Source organism: Drosophila novamexicana, unplaced genomic scaffold (genome assembly GCF_003285875.2).
Source record: "Drosophila novamexicana strain 15010-1031.04,08,12 unplaced genomic scaffold, DnovRS2.1 tig00001361-arrow-arrow-pilon, whole genome shotgun sequence".
NCBI classification, from domain to species: Eukaryota; Metazoa; Arthropoda; class Insecta; order Diptera; family Drosophilidae; genus Drosophila; species Drosophila novamexicana.
The window spans coordinates 270,924-296,604 of NW_020824852.1; the positions used below are offsets into that span (position 1 = coordinate 270,924).

The following is a 25,681-nucleotide window of genomic DNA, read 5'->3' on the forward strand; positions in this document are numbered from 1 at the left end:
CCTTACGCAAGCTCTTTCTCTAAAACTCTCACTCCATATATATCTCTCGTAACTTGCCCTCTCGCTCTCTTTCTACCTGCCTAGCTTTACATGTTAATCGATAGTGAATTTTCTTTAATTATGCGCTAGAGACAATGCTAATCTCGTCCTATCGTCCACGCGTCCACCAAGTGCCGCGCTGTGAGAGGCATGTTACCAAACGGTTGTTGCAGCTCACGGACTCTCTCTTGATCAGGTCAGCCGTAAGCTAAAATGTCATTCATAAATCATACGCAACGATGCTGGAACGACTACGATTCCATTGCTCCGGCCACGTTTCGCTTGCTTGTGCCCGGTTTTTGTTTTCGTTTCTTGGGTTAACTTCTTTTTTCTTGTTCGCGGGCGCTTTAAATCGATTCGCAAGCAAATTAAAACATTTCAAGATTTATACGCACAACTGTCAAAAAATGTTCAAGTTCGTTTATCAGCGTAGTCACCCCCCGCCCTCCACTACCTCCACATCCTCACCAGCAGCAGTTACCCTCCCCCTCCCTTTCCCTGTGCTCTGCCCAACCTCCAACTACACTTGCATTTGGAATCGCAAAGCACTTCCGGCATTCAATTTGAACTTTGCGCACAAAAAGGGCACAAAAGGCACCCTATATATCTATATCTATATCTGTATATGGCCACATATATATATACGTATATGCACATATATAGCCGCATACGTACATTTAGATATTATTTTGGCTGCACTAAGCCGCGGGTGTTGCGTCTGAGCCGAAACTTTTGTGCGTGCTGCGAAAACATAACCCAAAAATTGGCTTTAACTTTTATGATTTTCATGATGAAAGTTCCCAAAACCAAAAAAAAAAAAATAAAAAACGCTTCCAAAACGCAGCGAAAAAATGAATGCCAACAGCCGCAGCCGTTGCACACAGCCGCTATGATAATATTTTTGCATAAAACACGGAACTACAAATGAAATCAAAATTGAATTAAAAATTCTTTCTACCGCGCAAATTGCCAAATGCAACACATTTCATACAGAAATTTTGTTTTTTGCTTTATTTCTTAAGTGTGGCACGCCTTTAGCAACAATTTAAGATACTCGTATGTACATTAAGCATGTTTTCTTTATTAATTTTAGAAAATTGGCGAAAAGGTAAAGTTTGCGAAATTTTAGAAAATATTTGTAATAATTTTATTATGTGAGTTATCTTCTTTCTAAATAGGACCACATTTTTGTTTAGCTCACTGGAACTTTAATTTTTAATTTTTAATTTGAATTTGAATTTCATTTTGATATGAATAATAATTTGTCTTTTATTAGATAGTAAAATATATATTTTTTTATAGTAAAATGAACTGCGTTTCATTTTCATTTTGAAACAGCTATATGAAATATGGCAATAGATATATAGATAGATAGATACATTTCAGACTTGTCTAACCGATTGGAACTATTTTGTTCCAACTTTCAACGGACACGGTAGCGACACCTGTTGTCAAACAATAACTCTGAATGCGCCTAAGAGTATGCCACTATTAGCTGGGACGCGAACCAATTTACCAATTACGATATTTGACTTTACGATATTGGTTTACAGAAACACAAATGTTAACTACTATTAACTGCTCTGCTGTTAAACAAAATGCTGTTCAGATTTAAAAGGAAAAAATCGTAATTACTGAATTTGTCAAGCTGAGAAAAGTTACTAAAAACAAGACAAACGAAACTTAAATAAAATTCAAGAGCCTCACAAAACTAGCCCAATAAAGGCATTCAGCAGAAATAAATAAAAATATATTACTCTCCACATGGCCCATTAAGTAAAGCCAACCGGCGTTATATAAACATTTAATGTCGCGTAGAACATTTATATGTACGGCAAGAAGCCGTTAAAGAAAATATCCAACCGATATTCTATGCCATTTCCGAAACCGAAACAAAACTTTACGCTCGCTGCGTTTGCCTCTGCGTCTGCGCCTGCGCTCCAAAGAAGAGCCCGACGCGAACGCCGTCAAAGTCAACCGGTTTTTAATACACTTACGTAGTTGGCTATGTGCACTACAAGAGTTGATCTGTAACATATGAATATATATGTGTGTGATATATATGTTTTAATGCCGAGATAAATGTTTCTAAAAACATAGAAAATAATTTCCACAAATATTTTCCAGTATGTACAAAATATTACTAAAAACGAAAATTGATTTAAAAAAAATATGTGATATATTTTTTAAAATTTCTTTCTTCTTTAAAACTTTTTCAAAAGGAGAAAATGCTTGCCATAAATATTATTTAAAAGACAAATACTGTCTGAATAAATATATAAATTAATATAAAACAAAATAAGTAAAATAAAAGCTTTCCGAATATATACATATCCTTTATGCTCATTATATTCCAGGAGTAAAAAAGTATTTTTGAACAAGGACATTTTTTTTTTAGTTAAGAGCTCTTCAATTCATGTTGTTTTTCTGCAAAACACTTTTTTTGTGTGCAGTTAGCGTATAATCGGAGTCGGTGTGGCATAGTTAACAGTTGGCTTAGTTGTTTTCTCTGCGAACGTTTTGGGCTGGCGTCTTGGCTGCCGCTTGTTGTTATTGTTGTGCGGTGCCTTGTTAGTTTGTGCGCGCGACTCGACAACGTTGGTTGTTGCCACTAATCAGCGAACAGCGAACAGCGAATGAACCAAACACCAAACACCAAAAATACCGAACCGCATTCAATTGTTTGTGATTCTTATTTTTTTTTTTGTGTGTGCTTCGCATAATTTGTATTTCGTTTTTTTTCTGTTTGTGACACTTGTTGCATGCCCCAGTCCTGCGTCCTTAAAGCGCAACAACAGTGCTGAGAATTGAGAGAAATAGATAGAGAAAGAGAGAGAGAGAGGGAGAAAGAGAGAAACTCGCGAGTGCAATTTGAAAGTCGCGTCAAGCTGAACATCAACTGCGAGAGGAAGAGGGAGAGGGACAGAGAGGAAGAACGAGCGGCAAACAGGGTAAGCCAAATCTTCCAGAACTGCCGTTAGATGATACAAAAGAAGAAGAAGACGAAGAAGAACGCTTTAAGCCAATTTGCTGTGAGTGCCGATGTGTTGGCTTTTATGACAGAACGCGATCTAAATTTGATAGGTGTCTGTGTGTGCCACATAGCCGCAACAACAACCAGAACAACAACAACAACAACAACAGCGACAACAACAACAACAACAACAACAACAACAACGAGTGGTTTCTGTGGTGCAAGCAACGCTTGCAACGCCAAATGCAAGCGTCAAGTGTAGCTCACGACGTCTTGGCTGGGTGAAAATTGTGTGTGGTGTCAAGCCGTCGACACGCCCACTTTCTAGAGCTGCATTCGCCAAACCAGAACTGCGGCACTTGAGCCTGCGGTGCTGTCAACTGACATGGCCAAGTTACCGAATGAAGTCGCTTCAAGTAATCAGCATGAGAAGCGCAGCGAAAGGCACATGTTGGGTGCGAAATTAACAGCCAGCTAATTACAAAATTACTAAATGTACTTGTCAAAATATTCCCAGATGTTTCCTGATATAAGGCATGGCAACGTTAAGATGGACGCACATTTATTAGACGCAACTCGATATCAGTCGAAAGTAGATACAAACACATCCAAAAAACACTTAATTCTCCAATATTTAAGTTTCTAGAACAGCAAGAAGCTAGATAGTTCTGCAATCCACCAATGAATAGAGAACGACAAAAGAAATAACAAAATACATATGAGTACAAGCTTATAGTGAAATTATAAATAAACTGGCGCCCAACGTGGGCGCAGAGAATATAACTAAGGAGAGTCAAATTTACAAAGTAAATCGAAACTATAAGGAAAATCCAAGCATGTATATTTATGGGCCATTTGATACAAATCGGTGCCCAACGTGAGTTTGATAAATGATTCTCGGGGCCATAAACTAGACTATAAACAAAATCTAGCTGGGTTTCAACTTTACTTGGCAAGCTGTGGCTTTGAATGCAAGATTTATTACAGACAATGCAGTGCCTAGAAAGCTGCACTTACCTATTTAATTACAAATGAATGCAAGTAAAGTTAAGATATGCATATGCACATATTGTATGTAGGTCTGTGCACGACTAGCAGTACCTAGGAAACCCATATCTATGCAAATTTATGTAAAAGACAAAGAGATAGAAAGAGAGAGATTGAGAGAGCGAGAGAGAGAGAGAAAGAGAGTGAGAGAGGGAGAGCTGGCGAGAGAAACAGTGAGAATCGCAACAGTTGCTAAGCTGAGCAGCTCAACACATTGAGAATTGCATTGAGAGGCGTGCGGCAAACACCAGAGCTTGAAATGACTTTGACTTGAGACATTTGGCCTGAATTTTTGGATTGGTGGTCGCAGTTTGCAGGTTTTTCTTTTTTTTTTTTTTGATATTTCTTTTTGTTTTTCGTTGCTTTTCACGCTTCTTGGCTCAGCTTTGCGCGCCAAGTGAACTGAACTGAACGTCGCCAGTGAATGGGCTGTGTTGGCGCTGGCAAACAGGGGGAATTTGTGGTACCAAGAAGTGTTGCCCGAGTCAAAGAAAGGGGCAACAACAGCAACCGCAGCGGCAACAACAACGACAACAACAACAACAACAGTGTGTCGTCAGTCGCATTAGGGCAAGAAATCTTTGTGTTTACTGAGATATGCTGAGGTGTGTGCAGCGCTGTATGTGTGTGTCTGTAGGTAATTAAACAGACAACATCTGCAGTTCAATTCACAGCCATTTCTGCTGCTGGAACTGATGCTGCTGCTGCTGTTGCTGCTGCTGGTGCGGTGCGTTGCAAGATTTATTTATGACTTGACCATTCACCCAGGACGGCGGAGGGGAGCAAGTGCTGCGGTTGCTTCTGGTCTGATGTCTGATGCTGCACAGCATCGGGCTGAAATTCATAAACAACATCAACAACATAGAAATCAAGTTTAGCAGCAGCTGCAGCAACGGGTGCTGCGTTGTTAGAACTGCTAGGGCCTGTCGAGGGGGGATGGGATGGGATGGGTGGCCAGAGTGTCCATTGGGCATATATACGTACATATACAATATATATATATATATATATATATATATATATATATATATATTATGTATATTATGTATATGTATAGCAATTTACTGTGCAATTGCTGCAGCGGGCCGAACACAAAATCAAGATGTTGCTGGAAAATTCTTCGACACGAGCTTCTCCGTCCGCCTCGCTGGCTGCGTCCGAGTCGTGGACTCGTGTTGCACTACGACGAAGTCGAGAGGCCAAAGCTTTTCGTTATTTATTTTTATCAGCGATTTTTCTTTAAGCTGCGGCCAAACAAGTTTTCCAGCATATATTTCGCTTTTCGCTTGCAGTTCTTTTTGGCTAAAACTCCACAACCGCCCAACCGACCCAACCGAATCACCCGCCCGACCTCCCGCCCTTCAGCTGGCCAGTTGTCTTTGGCGCTTCGCTGCTTTGAATTGAATGCTTGTTGCTGCAATTTTTTTATTGTTATTATTATTGCCAACTATTATTTTCATTATTATTATTGCCGCATTGCGATGCACCAAATGTCAAATAAATCATGCAACCAACAGATTTTTGCATAGACAACTCGTCGAGCCAGTTTCAACCTGGATGCGGTTCTTGTTGCGATTTCGGTATTGAGATTAGTTGAATTCTTGGGGGATAGCCACAGCATCATTGCGGCTGATTAGGCAAACGAGTGTGTGTGTGTGTGTGCATCTGTGTGTGCAACAGCGTGAAGCAGCTTGTTACATGCCACACATGCCACACACACAAGCACACAGTCGCCTGTGTAGAGAACATGGCTTAATAGCTAAGTCACGCTTGAATAAAGGCTCTCCACAAATGCAGCAAGCAATTAAAATACCATTGATAGCATATCCGAAATGAAAGCAAAAATATTTGCTATCTCATAGGTGCATACCTTGGAATGAATGAGCCTTGAGATAGGATAGGATAGAAAGTTCGTGTCAGTTGGATTCTAAGCAAAATATATATATATAATAATAATATGCAAGGCAAAACCTTAAGAATTGTAAATTAAGGATATATAAATTAAATGAAATTTTCTCTCTGAGGGGTGTATGGCGATTTCTCCAAGTCAAGTTTAATTTGAAATATAACATTTTAATAATATAAGTTAACATAAGTTGATATGAAGTTGAGAAAGGCTATACATTATCCATCGATACACATTATCCATTGATATACATTATCCATGGATATACATTATCCATGGATATATGTACATTATTCATCGATACACATTATCCATAGATGCACATTATTCATCGATATACATTATCCATTGATATACATTATCCATGGATATACATTATCCAGTGATATACATTATCCATGGATATACATTATCCATAGATGCATATTATCCATAGATATTTATTATCCATCGATACACATTATCCATAGATATTCATCATCCATCAATAGACATTATCCATAGATATTCGTTATCCATCGATATAAGTTATCCATAGATACATATACACTATTCATTCACAACTACAAATACAATTATCATTTATTATTTTCAAATTAAACTCGACTCGGAAAAATTCCTAACTAGCTCCCACACCCCGTTTTGACACATCTCACCAATCCATCATCAACCAGTTGACTCAAGATGACATTCCGAATAAAACTTTCGCACAGCTTTTTAAATGGCGACCCATTATACTTAAGTTTGTGTGTGTGTGTGTGTGTGTGTGTGTTCGTATTTTGTAATCTATTCGCGTTTATCTGTCAAAATAAAATCAAACAATCATTTAATTAGCAGCTACAACAACACCAACTACATAAGAAGAAGGAGACGCAGATGATGATGATGATGATGATGATGACGAACATGAAGAAACGAGGCCGCAAACTTCCGCACGCAATAAACTCAAAAAAAAAAAAAAAAAGAAGAGACACGAAAAAAAAAATTGAAATTGAAATTGCCCACTTGGCTGGGGCATCATCTTTGAGAGTCTGCGGCATGGCCTGGGCGTTACCCCATTGGTGTAGACTTTCTAAGCTTTCAAGATTTTTAAAGTGTGCAAATATTTCCATATAGAAAGTAAATGAAATTTCTGCGCAAAATAATTGCCATAGATGCATGGCGGAGGCCGTGTACTTGCTCGTTAATATGTATATGCACACACACACACACACACACACACACACACACACACACACACACACACACACATGCAGTATACACCTGCAGCAACAGCAACAGCAGCAACAACAATGCCAAAGGTCTGCGCCAGCTTCGACGTCGACGTCGGCGCCAAAGTTAACGCCAACGTCGCATCGTCGCATTGTCAACGGGCAATCAGTGAAAGTTAAATCGAACAATGCAGCCAGCCGCCTTGCTGCTCTCCCTCCCTCTCGCACTCTCTCACCTTCTGTATATCGGTCGCGCTCTCTCCATCTCCCTCGCTCTCTCTTCTTTGTGTTTCTGCGTCCACCTGCTCTCGCGCCGGCTGGCTGTCACTCGCAGCTGGAGCTGTCATTGCTGTTGTAGGCGCGCCGCAGGTGCCATTGTTATTGTTATTGTAATTTCACACTCTCAGCAAGCAAAAGTGAAAAGAATGCTAAAGCTACAAAAACCTACGCACACGCACAAATGCCAAAAGCTCTGGCAGCCAGAAGAGGAAGCGGCTTAAGGTGCAGAGGCGCATTAGCGCAGGCAGCGCCAGCGCCAGCGACGGCGACGGCGACAGCGACAGCGACAGCGAGCGTTAATCAATTTAATTAAGGCGCGTGAGAAGCGCAGCAGCAACAACAATAGCAACAACAAATTTGACAGCGACGTCAGATTAACAGTTAAGCCAAAGTGTAAAGCAACAACAACAACAACAACAACAACAACCACACAAAAGAGACAATGCCAAAGTAGTACAATAAAAATTTTCAAAATTAATTTAACTGTTTCGTATAATGAAACAGGCGAAATGGAGAATACCATAATAATAATAATAATAATAAAAACAAAACTGTTAGTAGGTTAGCAGTAAGTTTTGCCCAGCAATATATTTCGCCATCTCCGTCCGAGATAAGCCTGACTTTATGAAGCTTAACTTTCAAGGTAGCTGCCAAAATGTAGCATATTATGGTATGTTGCTTTTAAGATTATATTTTGTATGTATATATGGGTGGGTAAATAAGCTGAGAAAATACGATTAAATTTTGGGTATATATAGGGTTTATGTACTGGGTAAAAAGGCTTAATTTTTGGGCATATATTGGTCGGTAAATATGCCAAGGCATAAAAAACGCAAGAAAAATATATATTAGAATATAATTCTTATTGTTCTTGCCTGAAAGCCCCAAAAACCGCTTTATTTAACAAAAAACTGCCCAAAAATATGTTGCCCAAGCTTGTGTCCAAAGAAATTTTCACTTGGTTTTAGGAGTTTTAAACAAGGCAATATTTGAACTTAAAACAAGTCCACTGTTGTCTAAATTAAGGAAAAAATACTTTGACTTAAATATAATCCATTCCCGCCGAGATAGTAGGTCAAATAAATAAAAGTCCATTCTCACTCAGATATTAGGACAAATATTACCCGAAAATGTAATCCATCTTTTTCTACACCTCAGGCGATGTTCGACTAAAGTATAATCCATTCCAAAATCCAGCCCAAATTTATCCTAAATTTTAGGCAACATATGACACTAATATTGTCCATTCCAGCCTAGATACTAAGGCAAACAAAATCAAACTAGCCTTAAAGCAATAAACCAGAGGAAAGTATATTCAAACGTAGTCACAGAAACCATCTAGTTTAGCTAGGTATTATCAGTAACGACTTCTGTAAAATGCAATATATTAAATATAGTATATATATTCACATATAAAGCAATACATGTATATATCATATACATAAATCCTCAACGAACCGATATCTGTTTGTTTAGAAACTTAATATCTAATACTTAATGCGAAATATATTTTATTATCCCCTGATCATAACATGAAACCTATGTAAAATTGAACACAAACCGAACCCTAGACCCAAGTTCCAATTCATTATCAGATGTACGAATTAAATGTTTAGCATTTGTTGATTATAACTTTTTCGTAAATGTTCCGCCATAGATCTATTTGATATCCAGGTGTTTCACCCGCATTTGTTTTGTTGTTTCTCTGGTTTCTTGTTATAAATTACATGTAAATACAATTTATTGAAGGTGAACGGAAATGTGAGCTAATTTTTGAATGATAAATGCGTTTTGTGGGGCGCGCGCTGTGCAAAAGCGATTTACTTTAATTAATTAAAATGCCAACAAAATGCCAAGATACTCGTGCAACAGCAACAACAACAACAACCAGAGAAGAGCCAACACCTGGAAAACGGAGCCAACGAAGCGCTTAAAAGTTTCTTGACCTTCACGGCGCTGTTTTCTTTGAGCAACAACAACAACAACAGCAACAACAACAACCACAACAACAGCATGCGTTACGAGCTGTAACAGCAACCGATTCATAACTCACGACTTTCGCGACAATTTTCACCTATAACTCATCTAAATGGTAACGAAAAACCCGCCAAAAAAGGCCAACCACAAAACCGGTTTGCAGTCAAAATGATTTTTCTGCCAAACACTCTTAACTGCAGGTGAAATACGTTTGTGAACGCGTTTGCTGCGCAATCAACCCAAGTACGTGTACTTATATAAAAGCAATCGTTTAAAAGCATTTGACCATTAGTTAATTATAGCTATAAAACTTAACCATCGGTCAGAGCGGTTCGTATATATTCGCTGAGCGGCATATAAAGTGTGCAAGGTCTCAATCGCCTGTGCTTAGCTTGTTCTATTGTATTTCCTTTTTCTAATTCCCTTTTACACTATATTCGTGAACGTTATGCTGGCGCTGGTACGGCAATTTCTGTATAGGTTTTATCCCAGCTTGAAATACAAATGCATGCTGGGATAAAAAACGAAATTCAAATTTGGAAAGAAAAAAAAACAAAGAATAAAGTTTATCACTTTTTTTTCATATTCATATTCGGAAACGTTTTTTCCTGATCTTAACTCAGTATGTACCCTTTTGGGTGCAGCAATAGAAGGTATTAATGCTTTATATGTATATATATATATATATATGTATATGTAAATCTGTATAATTAATTACAAAACTGAACGACGTGCGCACGGCTCAAGTAATTCAATATTTTTCGAGTTTCGCATATTTAATTGGCACATAAATTTGACAATTTTATGACAGGACATTTTGCGCCAAATCTTGTTTTTATTTTAACTTTTTTACATCTTTTTTTTATTGCATTTGCTGTACATTTTTGCGGTTGTTGTGGTCAGCGCCAAAGGCGCATAAATAAATATATTGTAAATGAAAAAGAGATTTTTTTTTTTTGGAAATTTACTTTTATATTTGGCAAGTTTTTTATATTTTGATTTTTGATTTTTTTGGTTTTGGTTTTTTTGGTTTTGATTTTTTGTTTTTTATGTGCATCATTAGAAAGTGAATTGCGCGTGCGTTGTTGTTGTTGTTGTTGTTATTGCTGTTGTTGTTGTTGTTACTGGTTTGCCAACTGATCAGCAGCACCTTTCTCTCAACGAGAGAGCGAGCCGAGAAACAAAAACAAAATCAAGACGAGCGAAAAAACAAAAAACACTGCCAAAATCGATTCGCTTCGGTTGGAAATGGCCAGAGCCAGGTCTGGCCAGCTGAAACTAAAGCTGGGAGTTGGAGTTGGAAGCTGGAGCTGGGGCTGGGGCTGAGGCTGGGACTGAATCTTTTTGATCTTGGGAATGGCGAGCCAACGGCTACGGTAGCAATGGACAATTTATGGGGGGCACTGTCTGCATTTTATGGCAAAAATAAATTAAATGCAAATTAACAAACGCTTTTCGAGCGCTTAATAAAAATACAGCAAATGCTTTGCCAGGGGCCAGCTTAGAAAGCCGCTCCCATGTGCCCAAGTAATATGCATTGTCAACGGATTCGTTTTGCCCCGGCCAGGCACAGCCCAAGCAATTTTATGCTCTTCAATTTTGATGTCCAACTTAGCCAGACAGCTTTGAGAGGCCAATCAAGTGGCAAGTGGCTAGACAATTGGTAATTACTGCTACTACATTGATAAGCTATGCTGCCTTTAAGCCTAATACGGAACCCAGTGGGCTACTGACGTGACTAATATGCCGTTAAATATCTTTATTTGGTCCAATTTATTAGTTTTCATTAACATAATGAACATTTTTAATAAAAATGCAGTTTCCCATGTTGCATTGTTCCATTAGGCCCAGTTTTATAACTTTATTAGAAGAACAGGCAAATCCTGATAAAAAATGTTCATAAATTGAATATGATTCAAAACAATTGTTTTTTGCTCCTTTCAAAGCATAATTGCAAAATTTGTTAGTTCTTATTATTTTGTATTTTAAGAATTTTAATCAATTTCGATAAGTTAACAAATTAACTTATTATTTGTGCAAAATTCATTTAAATTTATTGAGTCACCAATTAGCTTTAGAAATTGGGTTCGTTGAATGAAAAGTATGATATAGGATCGATGAAAATCGTTTCCTTTTTATGCCCTTATAAGGGTATTATGATTTTGTCATGAAATAGGAACGGCCATAGGAAAACTTTTTTTTGTATCAAGATTTTTTAACCAAGCTTGGCATTTATAAGTTTCACCATGCTCCTCGTATATACATGCAAAGTCTTATCAACATCGGAGTGCTATATCATATATGTAGCTGCCATAGGTACAATCGGTCGAAAACTAGTTTCTGTTTTTCAAGATATTTTCATCAAACTCAGCATTTAAGAGCTTCACTCCTCCCACACCTCTGCAAAAGGCAAATGTCTACAATGGTATTAACTTTTAAACTAACTTTATCGTTTCTTTTTAAATTGTTTCCCAATGTATAAGGACTACCTCTATAGAATCTATAGAATCCGAAGTGTGACCTTACAGAACTAGCCGAAATTCCTAGAAAATGTTGTCGCTACTTTTCGGGCCCACCCCGGCGTACATTCCCGGACGGACTTCCCCTGTTGATCCGATCCGAACCAGTAAGTTAGCTGTGAACCTTGACTCTTAATGAAATGTTAATATAACCACTTTTAGTTTCGCAGAGCCCACGGATCAGCGTCAGGCACTTGGCTATCAAGTGGTCCCCGTTGACCAAATCGTGTTTCACTTTTGTTTTCATTAAAAAGCATAAAATTTCGTTGACCACCGCGTGTTGTTTCGACTGTTTTCCTTTTTTTTTACGTTTTGCAGTTGAACAATCCGAATGGCTGACCCGTTCGGATGGAGTGGGGTGGGGGACAACGAGGGAGCCGCGGCAATTGGGGGAGCATTTCTATGTTTCTCAGGCCAACGTTGCCGACATGCGACATGCGACAATTGAAAGTGTTGTCAATTTTAGTTGCTTTGTTTGTTTTTGCAAGCTCAGAGGCCACTTTTTTTTACTTTTTTTTTTCTGCCTGTCCAACTGTCTGGCTGGCTGGCTGGCTGGGCAGGCGACGCACTGCGTCTACTTGGCGGCCACTTCAGGCGACTGCTTCAGATTTCCGTCATTAATGTCATGCGACATAAATCTTTGTTGTGGTTGTTGTAGTTGTTGTTGTTGCTGCTGTATAGCTTGTTATTTTTATTACATATTTTCTCGTTGTTGTTGTTGTTGTTGTTGTTGGGGCAACGTTGTTGCCATTATTATGATTATTTCGCATTGTCTTTTTGGCGGTCGAGCAGCGCCCAATGTTCACTTGGACAACCAGTTGACCCGGTGCCAGACGTCTTCCACTCGTATATCGTTTTCATTTTCATTATTTCGCTGAGGTTTACAGCTTGCCCTGCGAAACAAGTTTCAGTTACACCAAAAAAAAAAAAAAAAAAAAAAGGGAAAAAATAAAAGTTTATGACAATTTAATGCAATGCCAGTCGAGGTGTACAAAAAATGTACAGACAGCTTGGACAAGTACCAGAAATGTTGCAAGCCATCCAATCCCTAACCCCTTTATATACTCTATTATCTTTAATTTATTTGATGTTTTTGCTATTTGCAAAATTGGTTGGGGCATGTATTTTGTAGATTTATAAAATGTATTTTTGCTGCAATTCAGTTGTTGGATATGTATTTATGACTGGGAGATGGACATGAATAGACTTAATCTAATAAATATAGAAATATACACATAATGTGAACTTACCCACAATTTACACGGCGCGGAGTCCAGAAATTGCTGTACATGTGGACAACACTAGAACAATATAATAAAGTGAAGAGCAAGTTAAAGAGTGAAAAGATAAGAAAAGAGAAGAGATATAGGCAAAGAGCAGTGGGTAAAAAAACGATATACTTAGATAGATATACTTAGTTGCAAGAGAGTATGGACGAGTATATATCAGATTTTCAACATAACTTGTTTATATATCATACTGCAGAGAAAGAATTCTGAGAATCGCATAGAAGGGCAATTTTTCAATTTGATTTCTTCGATATAGAAGAACATACTCATAGATAAGTTATGTATGTATGTGTCTACAAACAAACATAATCATATACTTTTTTCGTTAATTCATTTAATACTTACTAAATATTTATTATGTTAAAAAATTATTTTAATATAAATTGCACGAAATTAAAAATTCTATTCATAAAGACGCAAGCAACTAAGTCACAATTGAGGGGATGAATTTTGGCAAAAGTTTCAAATACGACACGTGAATTTTCACTCAGATCTTTTAAAACAAGTTTTGAGCTTAACATATTCTCATCACATACGACTCATGCGTATTGCGAACAACTCTTAATACAACTTTCAATTCAGGGGATAGATTTTTGCAAAAGTTTCAAACACGAAACGTGCATTTTCACGCAGATCTTTCAATATAATTGCTGAGCCTGATAATTAAAAAATTGATAAAACTCATATTGAATACATCTCTTGAAAATAACTAAAATTAATTTCATTTATTTATTTGTCTTAGCCTTCAATATTAAAAATGTTTACATAGTCTCTGGCTGCGATATTTGACAACTTCTGTCAACGGCTGACTTCTGATCCCGTTGCAGCGCAGCTCTTCGACCCAGTTCGCACAGAGCGCCAACTTAGCTGTACATTTTTTGTTTGTTAGCCTCTTGGCGCTTAGAGTCAAGTGTAGCACAATCGATCGAAACAAAGTATGACCTTTTCGGCGCATTTTACAAAATGGATTTTTTATTCGATCTCTCATAAAAGGCCAATCAAAAAACAGTCGTGCAGTTGTTGCTGCTGTTGCTTTTGTTGTATCTGACTTCTTCAATGACCCACTAACTGCTGCCATCAAGCACGGAAGCAGACAACAGGCCAAAGTTATGTATCGATTTTTTAATTTAAGCCTACATATATAATGTTTATATATATCAGAGTACTGGACGTGGCTAGGCTATAGTCTATAGCTGGTCTCATTTCTCACACACATTTTGCATGCTCCACATAAAAGAATTTGTGTTGAACAAAAATACGTTAAAAAATATTATTAAACCAATTAAGCGCACTTTATACGAGCACATAGCTATTTTTTTCCACAGCCACAATTAATACCTTCTATTGTAGTATGTGTGTGTGTGTGTGCCGGGTCTGTCGGCGCTTTTCATGCCATAATTTTCAGCTTCCGCAATTCGAAAATAATGGAAAATTTGGCAATAGACAAACGAGTCGGAGAGTGATTCATGACTTTTAACCAACTCGTATTTAATGCACGTGATTAGCTTTTTTTTATTTAATATTTCATTTTGTTCTTTTTTATTTTTTTATTTTATTATTATCATTATTATTATAATTTTTATCGTTTGCTCACTTTTAAGTCTTGTGATAATCCTTTTGTAAAAAACTTGTATTCGTTGCCTTTTGTTTATATTTTTTACAGTTACGATCAATTAATAAATATTATGCAAACATAGGCCAAAAATACAAAACTAGCTAATAAATACCTAAAATATTGATTGCAAATACAGACTTCAGCTTTTGCCTATTCAAAAGTTTAGACGGTACATTTTCAATTACAGTAATAACGATGATTTATAGAACCAGTTGCTGTCATTGTTGCTGTTGTTGTTGTTGTATTACGCGTGTTGTTACCTTGACTCGTGCATCGTAATTGAAAAGTTCCCACAGAGATCCCAAAAAAAAAAAAAAAATTAAACTTAAATAAATAAGAAAAAAAATCATTTCCCTCTTCGAAATGTGATTTCAAGGCGAAACCTTTCAATGTCTGCGGAGGGTGCACGCGCAGGGGGGCATGCCGGAGGCGCTGCGTAAGACAAAATTAAATTAAACAGCCAAAAAATGACAATAACAACAAACCCATGAAGGCTATAATGATGTCGAAGCTGAAGTACGCCTCAGCTTAAAGAGACAAACAAACATCGCATATGTTGTAAAAACATTTCAAAAACAAATACGATTAGCCTAGTAGGAAATGCCGAACCTAAAGATACCCACGACTTATAGAAGTAAAAATGTCATCGAAAGGTTCTTTGAAAATTCGATTTTCAGAAATGTATTGTAAATATTAAAGATTATTATGCAGTACAGATATTGCTTATATAGAAGGGAATTTTACAAAAAAGTGCGACCTTTGCTTAGCTCTAAATGAACAAATCATGTGTAGTTCTTGACGTATGCACACTGCAATTGTAGCTTAAATAGTTGTTATACCCTTAACCCATTGGAAAAAGGGTACAAATAGTATATTTTTTTGGAAGTAAGCTTCTACGACCCCATAAAGTGTTTATATTCTTGATCAGCATCAATGGCAGAGTCCATCGAAACATGTCCGTCTGTCGATCGCAGAACCTGTAAGAGCTAGAGCAAGTCTCACAACAAGTCTCTCCTTGACGTAGATCCCTCTTGTGCCCATGCCCATGCAGTGCGAGTTTGTTCCCCCCCCTTCCCCCTCTACAGCGAACTGCAGTTGATAGGAGGTTCAGGGCATTCGCTAGTACTTGTTTTTTCTTCTTATCTATCGAACATTCACTCTACGTCATGCAGTTCAACTACAGCCGCTATTAGCTCAAGCTGCAGCCCACACATGCAATTAAAGCGGGCACTTCCGTAACTGAATTTGAGGCCCTCTTCTTGAGGGCATTGCACCTAACACAGAGGTCAAAATTAGATACATGTGGCTGATAATAGCTGAGAGAAGACAGCTTCACAAGCGGCGCTCAATACGCTTAAAGCGAAGTTTTTTGGGTTTTAATTTTCTTTTTTTTTTGAGGAAATGCAATGTAATTATAATAAAATTCTGATTGTAAAAAATTTGATAAGCTTTATTGCTGCTATCATAGGATGAGAAAACTTTTCCGGTGAATTCCAAAGTTAAACTTTTTACTACGTATTTTATAAGCCAGAATATGTTCTTATTATTATTATTATTATTATTATTATTTTATCTATTATTCTTATTATTATTATTAATAATTTTAGTTTTATTATTTTTTAAAATTATTATTTTATTATTATTTTATTACTATTATTATTTACGTTTTGATTATTATTTGGAGAACTCAAGCTTATGAAGTAAAATATTATCAAATTCTATGATTTGTTAATCAGAGAGGCTCTTTAACAATCTACGCAGTGCCAGCTAACAATTGGTTTGTGCAGCGAATGCATCTGTCGAATTTTCTCTGACATTACCCACTTATTGGTGGACCAAGTTTAGATACGATTTACAATATCTGAGCACAAGGAAGCGAATGAATGAATGAGCTAAACTGTGACATAATCACGAGTCATAAACAATGCGCCTTCGTTGATTGGGGGTTTTGTGGGTATCAATGCAGAGAGAAAATACATATGCAGGCAAATAGTATGAAATCAACTGCGGTTGAATGCAGCGCCTAATGCTAGACAATTATTGCGATTACGTGATGTATATTAGATAAAAGACTGCGCACGCGCCCCCTTCCCGCTGCCCCCTTCCCGCTTCCCCTACTCCTCACCAACCCATTCGATACCTGCACTGTGCACTGAGCGCCTGATATATCGATTACCTTGCAAGCAAACACTTCCCCATATGTATATGCATGAGGCGAGGCCCAGGCCCAGGCCGCACTCCACAGTCCACACTCCACACGACAGCCCCAATCTCAATCTCTCAGGCAGCAGGGTTCGAGTCGACTGAACACGAAACGTACTAAAATCGAAACCGAAACCAAAACGCAAAGTGTACGCAAAAAAAAACCTTAATTACAGCAACAACATCTGCAACAACAACAATAGCAGCAAATGAAGTCAAGCAAAACCTCAGACCCAGTCAACACTCATCAGTTGTGTGAGTTGTGAGTAGTACTCACTGTAGTGAATAGTGAATCGTGTGTTCCAGTTCCAGGCAGGGCTATCATATGACCGCAAGTCGCTCCATTGAAGCATTGCAAATTTTCTATACCCTGTAATTGAGTTGTGCAGTCTGCTGGTGACCTTTAGCGAATACCCATGATTGCATTATCTTGATCAGAACGCTGTGTTAGTTTGTCCGATCTGGGTGAACAACATTTAGAAAATGGGTTAACGAAGGCCGTTTGAGATAACTTCCACAAATTGGAGAATTCTGAAACCTTTCGTCCATTTGCAGCTCTGAGCTGGGTACGAGGCATCTGATAGTCAGGCAGATCTTTTATATTTATCTATATTTATATATCTATTGTGTTTTGGGTGCCTACCCAGCACAAATACGTGTTGGGGCGCCTGAGATTTAAGCTCAGACTAAAATTCGGACTGAGACTCAGACTGAGAGCTGGAAACAATGTTGGCAATATCAACAGCAATAGCATCGGCCCTGTACGGCCCGTCCATTGTCTTAGTTATTTTGCTTGTTTTTTTTTTTGCGGCTCTTCGATTATAATGATGCGACGCCAATGGATGATGTAATGATCTCAGGCCCTGGCCACGTAATCACCAACTAAGCAACTAAGCAACTCGCCAGTTCGGCAACTAAGCAACTTTGCTTAATTTGTTTACCCCCGATGCGATTGATGCGACGCGACGCTTCCTTTTTCGGTATATTTTTCTTCTTCTTTCTACTCAGTTTCAATTTCAATTTCAGTTTCTTTAGCTTTTGGTTTCATACCATAATAATAAAAAAAAAACAACAAAAAACACGATACTTTACGATGTTGCATGTGTCTTCATGCACTTGCCGCACTAAAAGGCAAACAACTTCTATAAACAAATGTCATTTCCACTAAATTGAAAACTTGTTGACTTTATGTGAAATTTAGCTGTAAGTTAATGAACTAAAGTGCACAATAAATGGTAAAATAAAAAAGATAGCCGGTTTATACCCTGGCAGAGGGTAGCATGATTCAGTCACGTAATCCCATAAAACATTCCCAACTAAGCTACGGAAGTCGTTCTCTTCATATTAAAAATCTGACTAAGAAACCAAACTTAACTATTACTCATAATAGATGTATATAAAATATATATAATATTTGTATATACTGTATAATAAAATATATTATTATTAATATAAAATATACTAATATGTATATATCGAAATTTATATATTTTTATATCAGGAAATATAAAAAAAAAAGATAAGAAATATATACATATATTTATTATACGTATATTTGTTTTTTTCTTATTTTTTTTTAATTTTTATTTTATTTTTAGAAAAATAGTATATTGTATGTTTTTATAGTAAACATATATTTAACATATTTTATTTTAATAATATATATTTTTTATGTTTTTTCTATGCATATTTATATTTTGTATTAAATCTTTAAATATGCAACTTTTCATGAGAAGTTAAGATTTTAACCATCGAATGGTCATACAAATCTATTTTAAAGACACTCTAGTGGAGTCTACTGCATATTATGTTTGAAAAAAAATTAAAATAAAGCTTTTTATAGCCCGTAGAACATAATTATAATATGTGGCTCATACCAATTTGAATATAACTTTTGCTTATATTAGTTGCAAGTGGTAACATAATAGTTTTAATCAAGATTTTAAAATAAACAAAATTTGCAGACATTTTTAAAAATGGTTTTTTAAATAATAATAATTATAATAATAACAATAATTAATGACCAAAAGCGAACACAGCAAATTCGAAGGCAATTAACATATGCAAGATTTTATGGTCTGTCGCCCGCTGTCATAATTATATGAATAGCAAAAGGCAATTGCAATAATGTTTGAAAGGTCTGCTACGATTGTCATCCTTGACAAATTGTTGCTTGATTTAATTAACACTTGAGTTTTAATTAGTGCAAATGTGTCAATGTTGTAGCGGGCTTCAAAGAAAGCGTGACTTGTGCTTTCAATGCACTCAAACAATAAAACTAGCCACTCGAAATCGAATAAGTTTCGCCCACAAATTTCATAATCGAATTTCGTAAGATAAATACATTTTTTGTATTATTATTTGGTGTGCTTTTTTTCAACGGCTTTCAGTTGCGCCGCACCGCAGCACAACTATGTGAAGTATGCCTTACCCCCAAAAACCGCTCGCGCCCCTATGAAATGAAAAGAATTCTGTTAACTGGCACACTGTGGGCGTGGCACAGACATCAAAATCAGCGGTTGCTGTTGGTTTTTGTTTTCGGCTTTGATTTGCATTATATAGTCGTTTTTATTTTTTTTGATTTTTACCCACGCTGTGCAAAACAAAAGACTTAGGAAACGAACTTGCCCCCAAGACAAGTGACGCAAAAAATGTGGCACAGCCAGTAGCCGCAGCAGCAGCCACAGCAACAACAACAACAACGAAATGTGAATAGGAACAAAATGCTGCGGTAAATTAGTTGCACGTTTGCTCGACTTTTTGTTGTTGCCATTGTTGCTGTTGTTGTTGCTGCTGCAGTTGTTGACTCAATTGCGGCTGCTGTTGTTGCAGAACAAACCGCTCATTAGGCGCATTAAATGCAACTGTGCATTGTGTTTGTTGTTGCTGCTGTTGTTGTTTCTTTTGTTCGCAACGTAATTACACGACAAGGCGCAACTTTAATGTTAACACAAATACCCTACCCTACCCTACACACACACACTCACTCACACGCAGATGAGTTTGTCTAAGGCGAGGACTTCAAACGAAATATTTGCTCAGTATTTGATTCTTGGGAATTAGACTACAGTGAAAACTCTCCTAATGAACACTTCTATTAGACGTAAGCCGCTCCTGGGCGCACATTAGCTTTTAAACCAATATAAGTCAGGCCACACCCATTTTTTCCCTATAAGGCGTATAAGGCGCTCTTTAACGGACAATTAGTCAACGTTCGCTGTCCACCGAAGAGAGTTATCACTGTTAGTGAGCCGACTGATAAGCTATCAAAAACATCTCTCTTTTGGGATTATGTTAACGCCATGGCGTGATCAGTTTATGGGCCCAGCTTTTAATATTTTTTATCTATTACATTTAGGTGGGACTCAAGTGTCAATTTCTTCCAAGCCCCCAAATAACTTTGTCCAAATGACTCTTGCTCATTCGACTCACTTGTTTCATGGCCTTATCTGACGCTAGCCCTGATTTATTTCTAAATAACTCCCAACACATTCCACACATATGTCGGAATAGTAAAGCTTCATAGATGCTGACTTTGATGACAATATCTTGGAAATAGAATATTTCGCCATTTAAAAGCCTACTTATCGACCATTCAATCCTGTGTATATATATGAAGTGAAACATATAAATACCAAGATTGGTCAAGTTTGATAAACCTACTTTTTGAACGATCGTTCTTATAGCAGCTATGTCCGATCCAGCCGGTTCCATAATCTGTACTGCCTGCAACAGAAAGGCGGACCTATGCTAGTTCGCATATAAACGGACAGACGGAAAGAGGGGTATATATACTTTATGGGGTCGGAGATGTCTCCTTCTATGCGTTACAGAATTCCCGACATAATTCTAATAGAGGGTGTTATATTATACAATATAATATACAAATAAAAAACAAGCTATGAACGCCAAAGCTACTAATTTCTAAATTATTTATTACCTGTTTTTTGCTTCCCACTCAAAGAAAGAAAACCTGATGAGGTATTTTTTAACATTAACTTTAAGCTATCGCATCATTTATCAAAAAAATCAAGTGTGCATAGTTATTATAGACATTTTCTACAATTTTTCGCTTACAATTCCCAACTGGTGCAAGCATCAGCTGATTTTTAGATAATGAGACAGAATTGTTTCTCAGCTAATTAAATGGCATTGTGAGCAGCTCTCGCATTTACAGCTACAACTAAACCAACCAACTAACTAGGTAACTGACTAAACCCAACCAATATGTAGCCAAATGCATGTATTGTGTGACTGTGTCAAGTTGTTGCTGCCTGTGGTACGTGGGCGCGGGTGTGGGAAAAGCGCAGTAAAAGTGCAGCATCTTTGCCGCAGCACGTTGGCTGCCTCGACGTGGCATTGTCTGAGATCTAAAAACTATTTGCCATGACATGAGAATTAGGCGCAAAAGCGCACTCAAGTCGGAAGAGAGCTTGTGCTAGATATACCTGGTGCCGGTTAGGTAGTTAGTGTCTAAAATTGCTGTAGCCGTTGTCGTTGGTGTTGGTGTTGTCGTCTTTTTTTCTCTATTGGGGTAACGTTCATCACGTTTGTCGATGCAATTTCACAGATAACTGTTTCTTCATGTTTGCCACTCGTGCGATTGCATAATCCAGCAGCAGCAGCGGCAGCAGCGGCGGCACCGCCAAACCACCAAAACAATGCAAGCGCTTTAAAATGCTGCAATTATCCAACAACAACAACAACAACAATTGAAACTTTTGGCCAACTGCTTCTTTGGCTGCTTCCTCGCCAACAAGTTGCAGCTACCACCACTTCCTACCCGCCCGCAATGCCCGCCTATGTGGGTCACAGAAGCTGCTTGTTGTTGCTGTTGTTGTTCTTGTTGTTGTTGTTGTTGTGTATGTTATTGTTGCTGTTGTAGCTTGTCTTTGGGGCAGTGGCTGTGGCAGCCAGAATATAATTGTTGTCGGTTTGTTTATTTTTGTAGACAATTTGCTGTTGTGTTTGTTTTTCTTCTGTTCATTCGATTTTTATACCTTTTTTTGTGCCTATTTTGTGCGCTTTAGGTGGGCCGCCGCTATGGCATTTGCAATTGGCATTTTTTTTTTTTTATCATTTTTTCATTTTTTTATTTTGGGCTTGTTATGACATTTTTCTGTTGTTTGTGGTCGTGTGACATTTGAGCGATTGCCTGGCATTTTGTCACTGCCAGATTGCACCGTACAAATTTTGGATATGTTTCCAAGAATTGTTCACATTTATCAAATGCTAACATACAATTCCTTTTCTTCTTCTTTTTTGCAGATCTTTAACAGCGCGCTTGAAGCTTTGCAGCATGTAAGTCACTTAAATAATTTTGGTATTTAGCCGTTTATTATTTAACTTTAATTTATTTAATAATAATTTAATAATATATTCCTACTACCTAAATCTCAAATATAGTAAATAATAACTTAAGTACAGTACAAAATATATCAAAAAGTATGTGCCTCCATAGAGAAAAGGCATGCAAATTCTCTCAATAATATACCGCTTATTCATATTCTACTTATAATTATTTAAGAAAGGTTATTTCTCGCAAAAACTATCTATACAACTTTTAGAATTAAGAATTCTCTGAGTGTAGTTACGTTAAATGCTACGGATTAATAAAAGTTTATATGGCCATAAAAGTCTGGCTATTTAAATATGTAAAATCAAGAAAAAGAGCTCTCAGTAGAGTTTTATTCATTAACTTTACCGGCAGGTACTCTTCAGATCGGACCTAGTGTTTAGTTTATATATCATTTGTAGAATTAAAAGTGGGGTTTCTCTGAGTGTTATTATATATAATATATATAGAATGTAAGGGTGTATACTTCTTCTGCAACCATACAAATATGTGGAAAAAAAAACCGAGCTTTGAATAGAGTTTTTCTGCCTTAAGGAATCCTTCATAGCGGATCACAAATCTAGTTTTAAAATGTATATACAATTTTTATTAAAATTTAGAGACGGTTTTTCTCAGAGTGTAATTGAGGTTTAAGACAAGCTTATATAGCCATAGCTCCTAGTAGAGTTTAATTCATTATGTTTGGCTTTAGAAACCCTTCAGATAAGATCACAATGCTAGTTAACATGGCTTACTTTTATATATTTAATTGTTATTTTTTAAAGAAACTGATAAAAAGAAATGATTTTTTTTTAATTTGATCTTTATTTATATTAAGCAGCAGACAAGATTATATTAAGAATCAGTTAGCTTCACGTTTACTTTCTTTGAATCTTCAATTAATTCCTCAGCTCTTTTATGTAAACACAAATCTAAACATATTGCATAACAATAGCTAACAAACTTTTCGCGCTTTCCCAACAATAATTCGAAGTTCATGCGACGCCAAGAAATGTTTGATATGTTATGCAACAAAAGGAAAGAAACAAAAATAAAGGAAAATATTTGATGCATTTCGTATTTAAATGCATTTGGCATAAATTGTGCCATTGTCATGTTTCCCTTAACGTTGTCTATGCATATTTTCACATGATTTTCAAAATGCATTTGACAAATGCAGCAGCAACAATAACAACAAACCACTAGCAAACAAATAATAATAATGCAACAAAAGGCGCATTAAAATGACATACAAAATATTTGGGCGTTAATTTGTGGAAACAACCGAACAACAACAACGCATAGAAAGCTAATGTTAATGAACTATTTCTGTAAGACAACAACGAAAACAACAACAACAACAACAATAGCAACAAATGGACGCAAATGTGCGCTAAATGATGATCGAAATAATCAAAAACAAAAACCAACCAACGAAAAATAAATGCACAATAAGAGCGACAACAGCAAACAACAAACAAACCACGCTGTGCATTTAAAAGTCGAAGTTCAATTTGGTAAGACACAACCGTGTTGGGACGAGGGACTGCAGCGGGGGGTAGGCGCCACCTGATGTGGCGTCAAGTGGACACTTGGCAACCACAACAACAAATAATGAAAACAACTTGCACAATGCACAATTTGGGAAATATTTTGTATTCAGCGCGCATACCACTTAAAGTGCGGCAGTGGCAGGGCATATTGGATATGTCGAGCAGCTTGTCAGAATCGAGCCATCGGGTTGGGCTGCTAAATCAATTGAATTGAAATTCTTTTCTTTACATTGTTCATTTTCAGCATGATCGATAGTTCAGCTTCGAATAGTTTTCGATAGTGCCGATAATGCCAACTATGAACTTGACATTTGTATTTTAATATAATTTACATTCTTATAAATAATTAGCCAAATAAACTATATACTTCTATAAACGTATTCATTTTTTATCTGTAAAGACATATATGCTATTTTTGTTTCATATCATATTCTAAAAAGTATATAACCTGTTCTGCTATAATTACCAGATTTATGTTCTGGCTTTAAATGCACATACTAGTTCCGGCTTGAAACCCGCACAAGAATTGAGTCAAATATAATAGAACTGGTTCAGAAATCTTTCAGCCTCATAACTTATAGAGTTTCACACATCTGCGTTAAGAAAATTTAATATACTGGCACTTAATATCCTGATCTGAATGTCACTAACATAAGGCAAGCTGCAAAACTAGTTGAAAATAGCTTCAATAATTTACAAATAATATTTGAAATAAATTACTGTTTTGTCACGCAGTTAAAATAAAAATAAATGCCATTAATGTGAACGATCATGAAGAACACGATATTTATTGATACACTTGGGTGCAGTTAAAACCAAAATTGATTTCAAAAATATTGCCAGTTTAATAACTTTTTTATTAAATGACGTCGTAAAAACATAAGACCCACAAATGGCGTATAAGTTTTGAATATAAAACAAAACAAAAATTATAATAATGACGTTTTTATGTGCGCCGATTGAGATATAGAACATAGATGTGAACTATATCGCATGCGGATCAAGAGTAAGCAATTGAGTGTAATGTATTTCCCTTTAACCTTACGGAATAAGAATTAAAGCATTTAAATTTAAGTAATAAAATAAATCAACTTGTTTTAACTGCAATTTGAAAGCTACTCCAGTTCGATTTAATTGCTGGCAGTTAAAACAGCCTACGAACCGAGCTGTAGGGTATTTAATCTGAATATTCGCCCAAGCTGGAAATCAAGTTCCCACGGCATCGCGATGGGCCAAAACAAAAAGTGTGCTAAGTTTGCCCAAGTTAAATAATCATTCTTGACAAAGCAAAGTAAGCAAATGCTGGCATCTGTACATGACATGCAGATCCTTTCTATCTATATATACATACTTATATATATATATATATATATGTATATATGTGTGTGACTTATGCACACATATGCTTGTAGAGTATTTTAATTTCAATTTAGTTTTTGTGTCAGGACATATTTAATATACAATTATGAAAAGCAACTGCTGATGGCCCTCTTCAAAGCGCAAACAGTTACATTTGCTGCCCAATTAACAAACTGTTGAGATACTCATTCATTTGTGTAAAGAGCATACCTTTTTCGTGGCAGTCGAACTTAACTTTCCACTCGAGTCTTCAATTGCATTTTAACCTTCAGCATTTCTCAATGAAATTGCATGAAGAGCAAAGAAATCAAAGCTTCAACTTGTCTGCATGTGGTTGGCATTTCTGATTGACATCGTTGGCTGTCTGGCTGTTGAC

General features: G+C 36.8%; 1 protein-coding gene across 1 annotated transcript in view; it reads left to right on the plus strand.

Annotated features, from left to right (window-relative positions):
- Positions 1-2,881: 2,881 nt before the first annotated feature.
- LOC115767318 (zinc finger CCCH domain-containing protein 13) overlaps positions 2,882-25,681 on the plus strand; it is a 46,273-nt gene continuing 23,473 nt past the window's right edge. The window contains exons 1-2 of the mRNA XM_030711559.1: positions 2,882-2,990; positions 22,327-22,359. The gene's annotated coding sequence lies outside the window, so the exon portion shown is untranslated. The remainder of the gene's footprint in view (positions 2,991-22,326; positions 22,360-25,681) is intronic.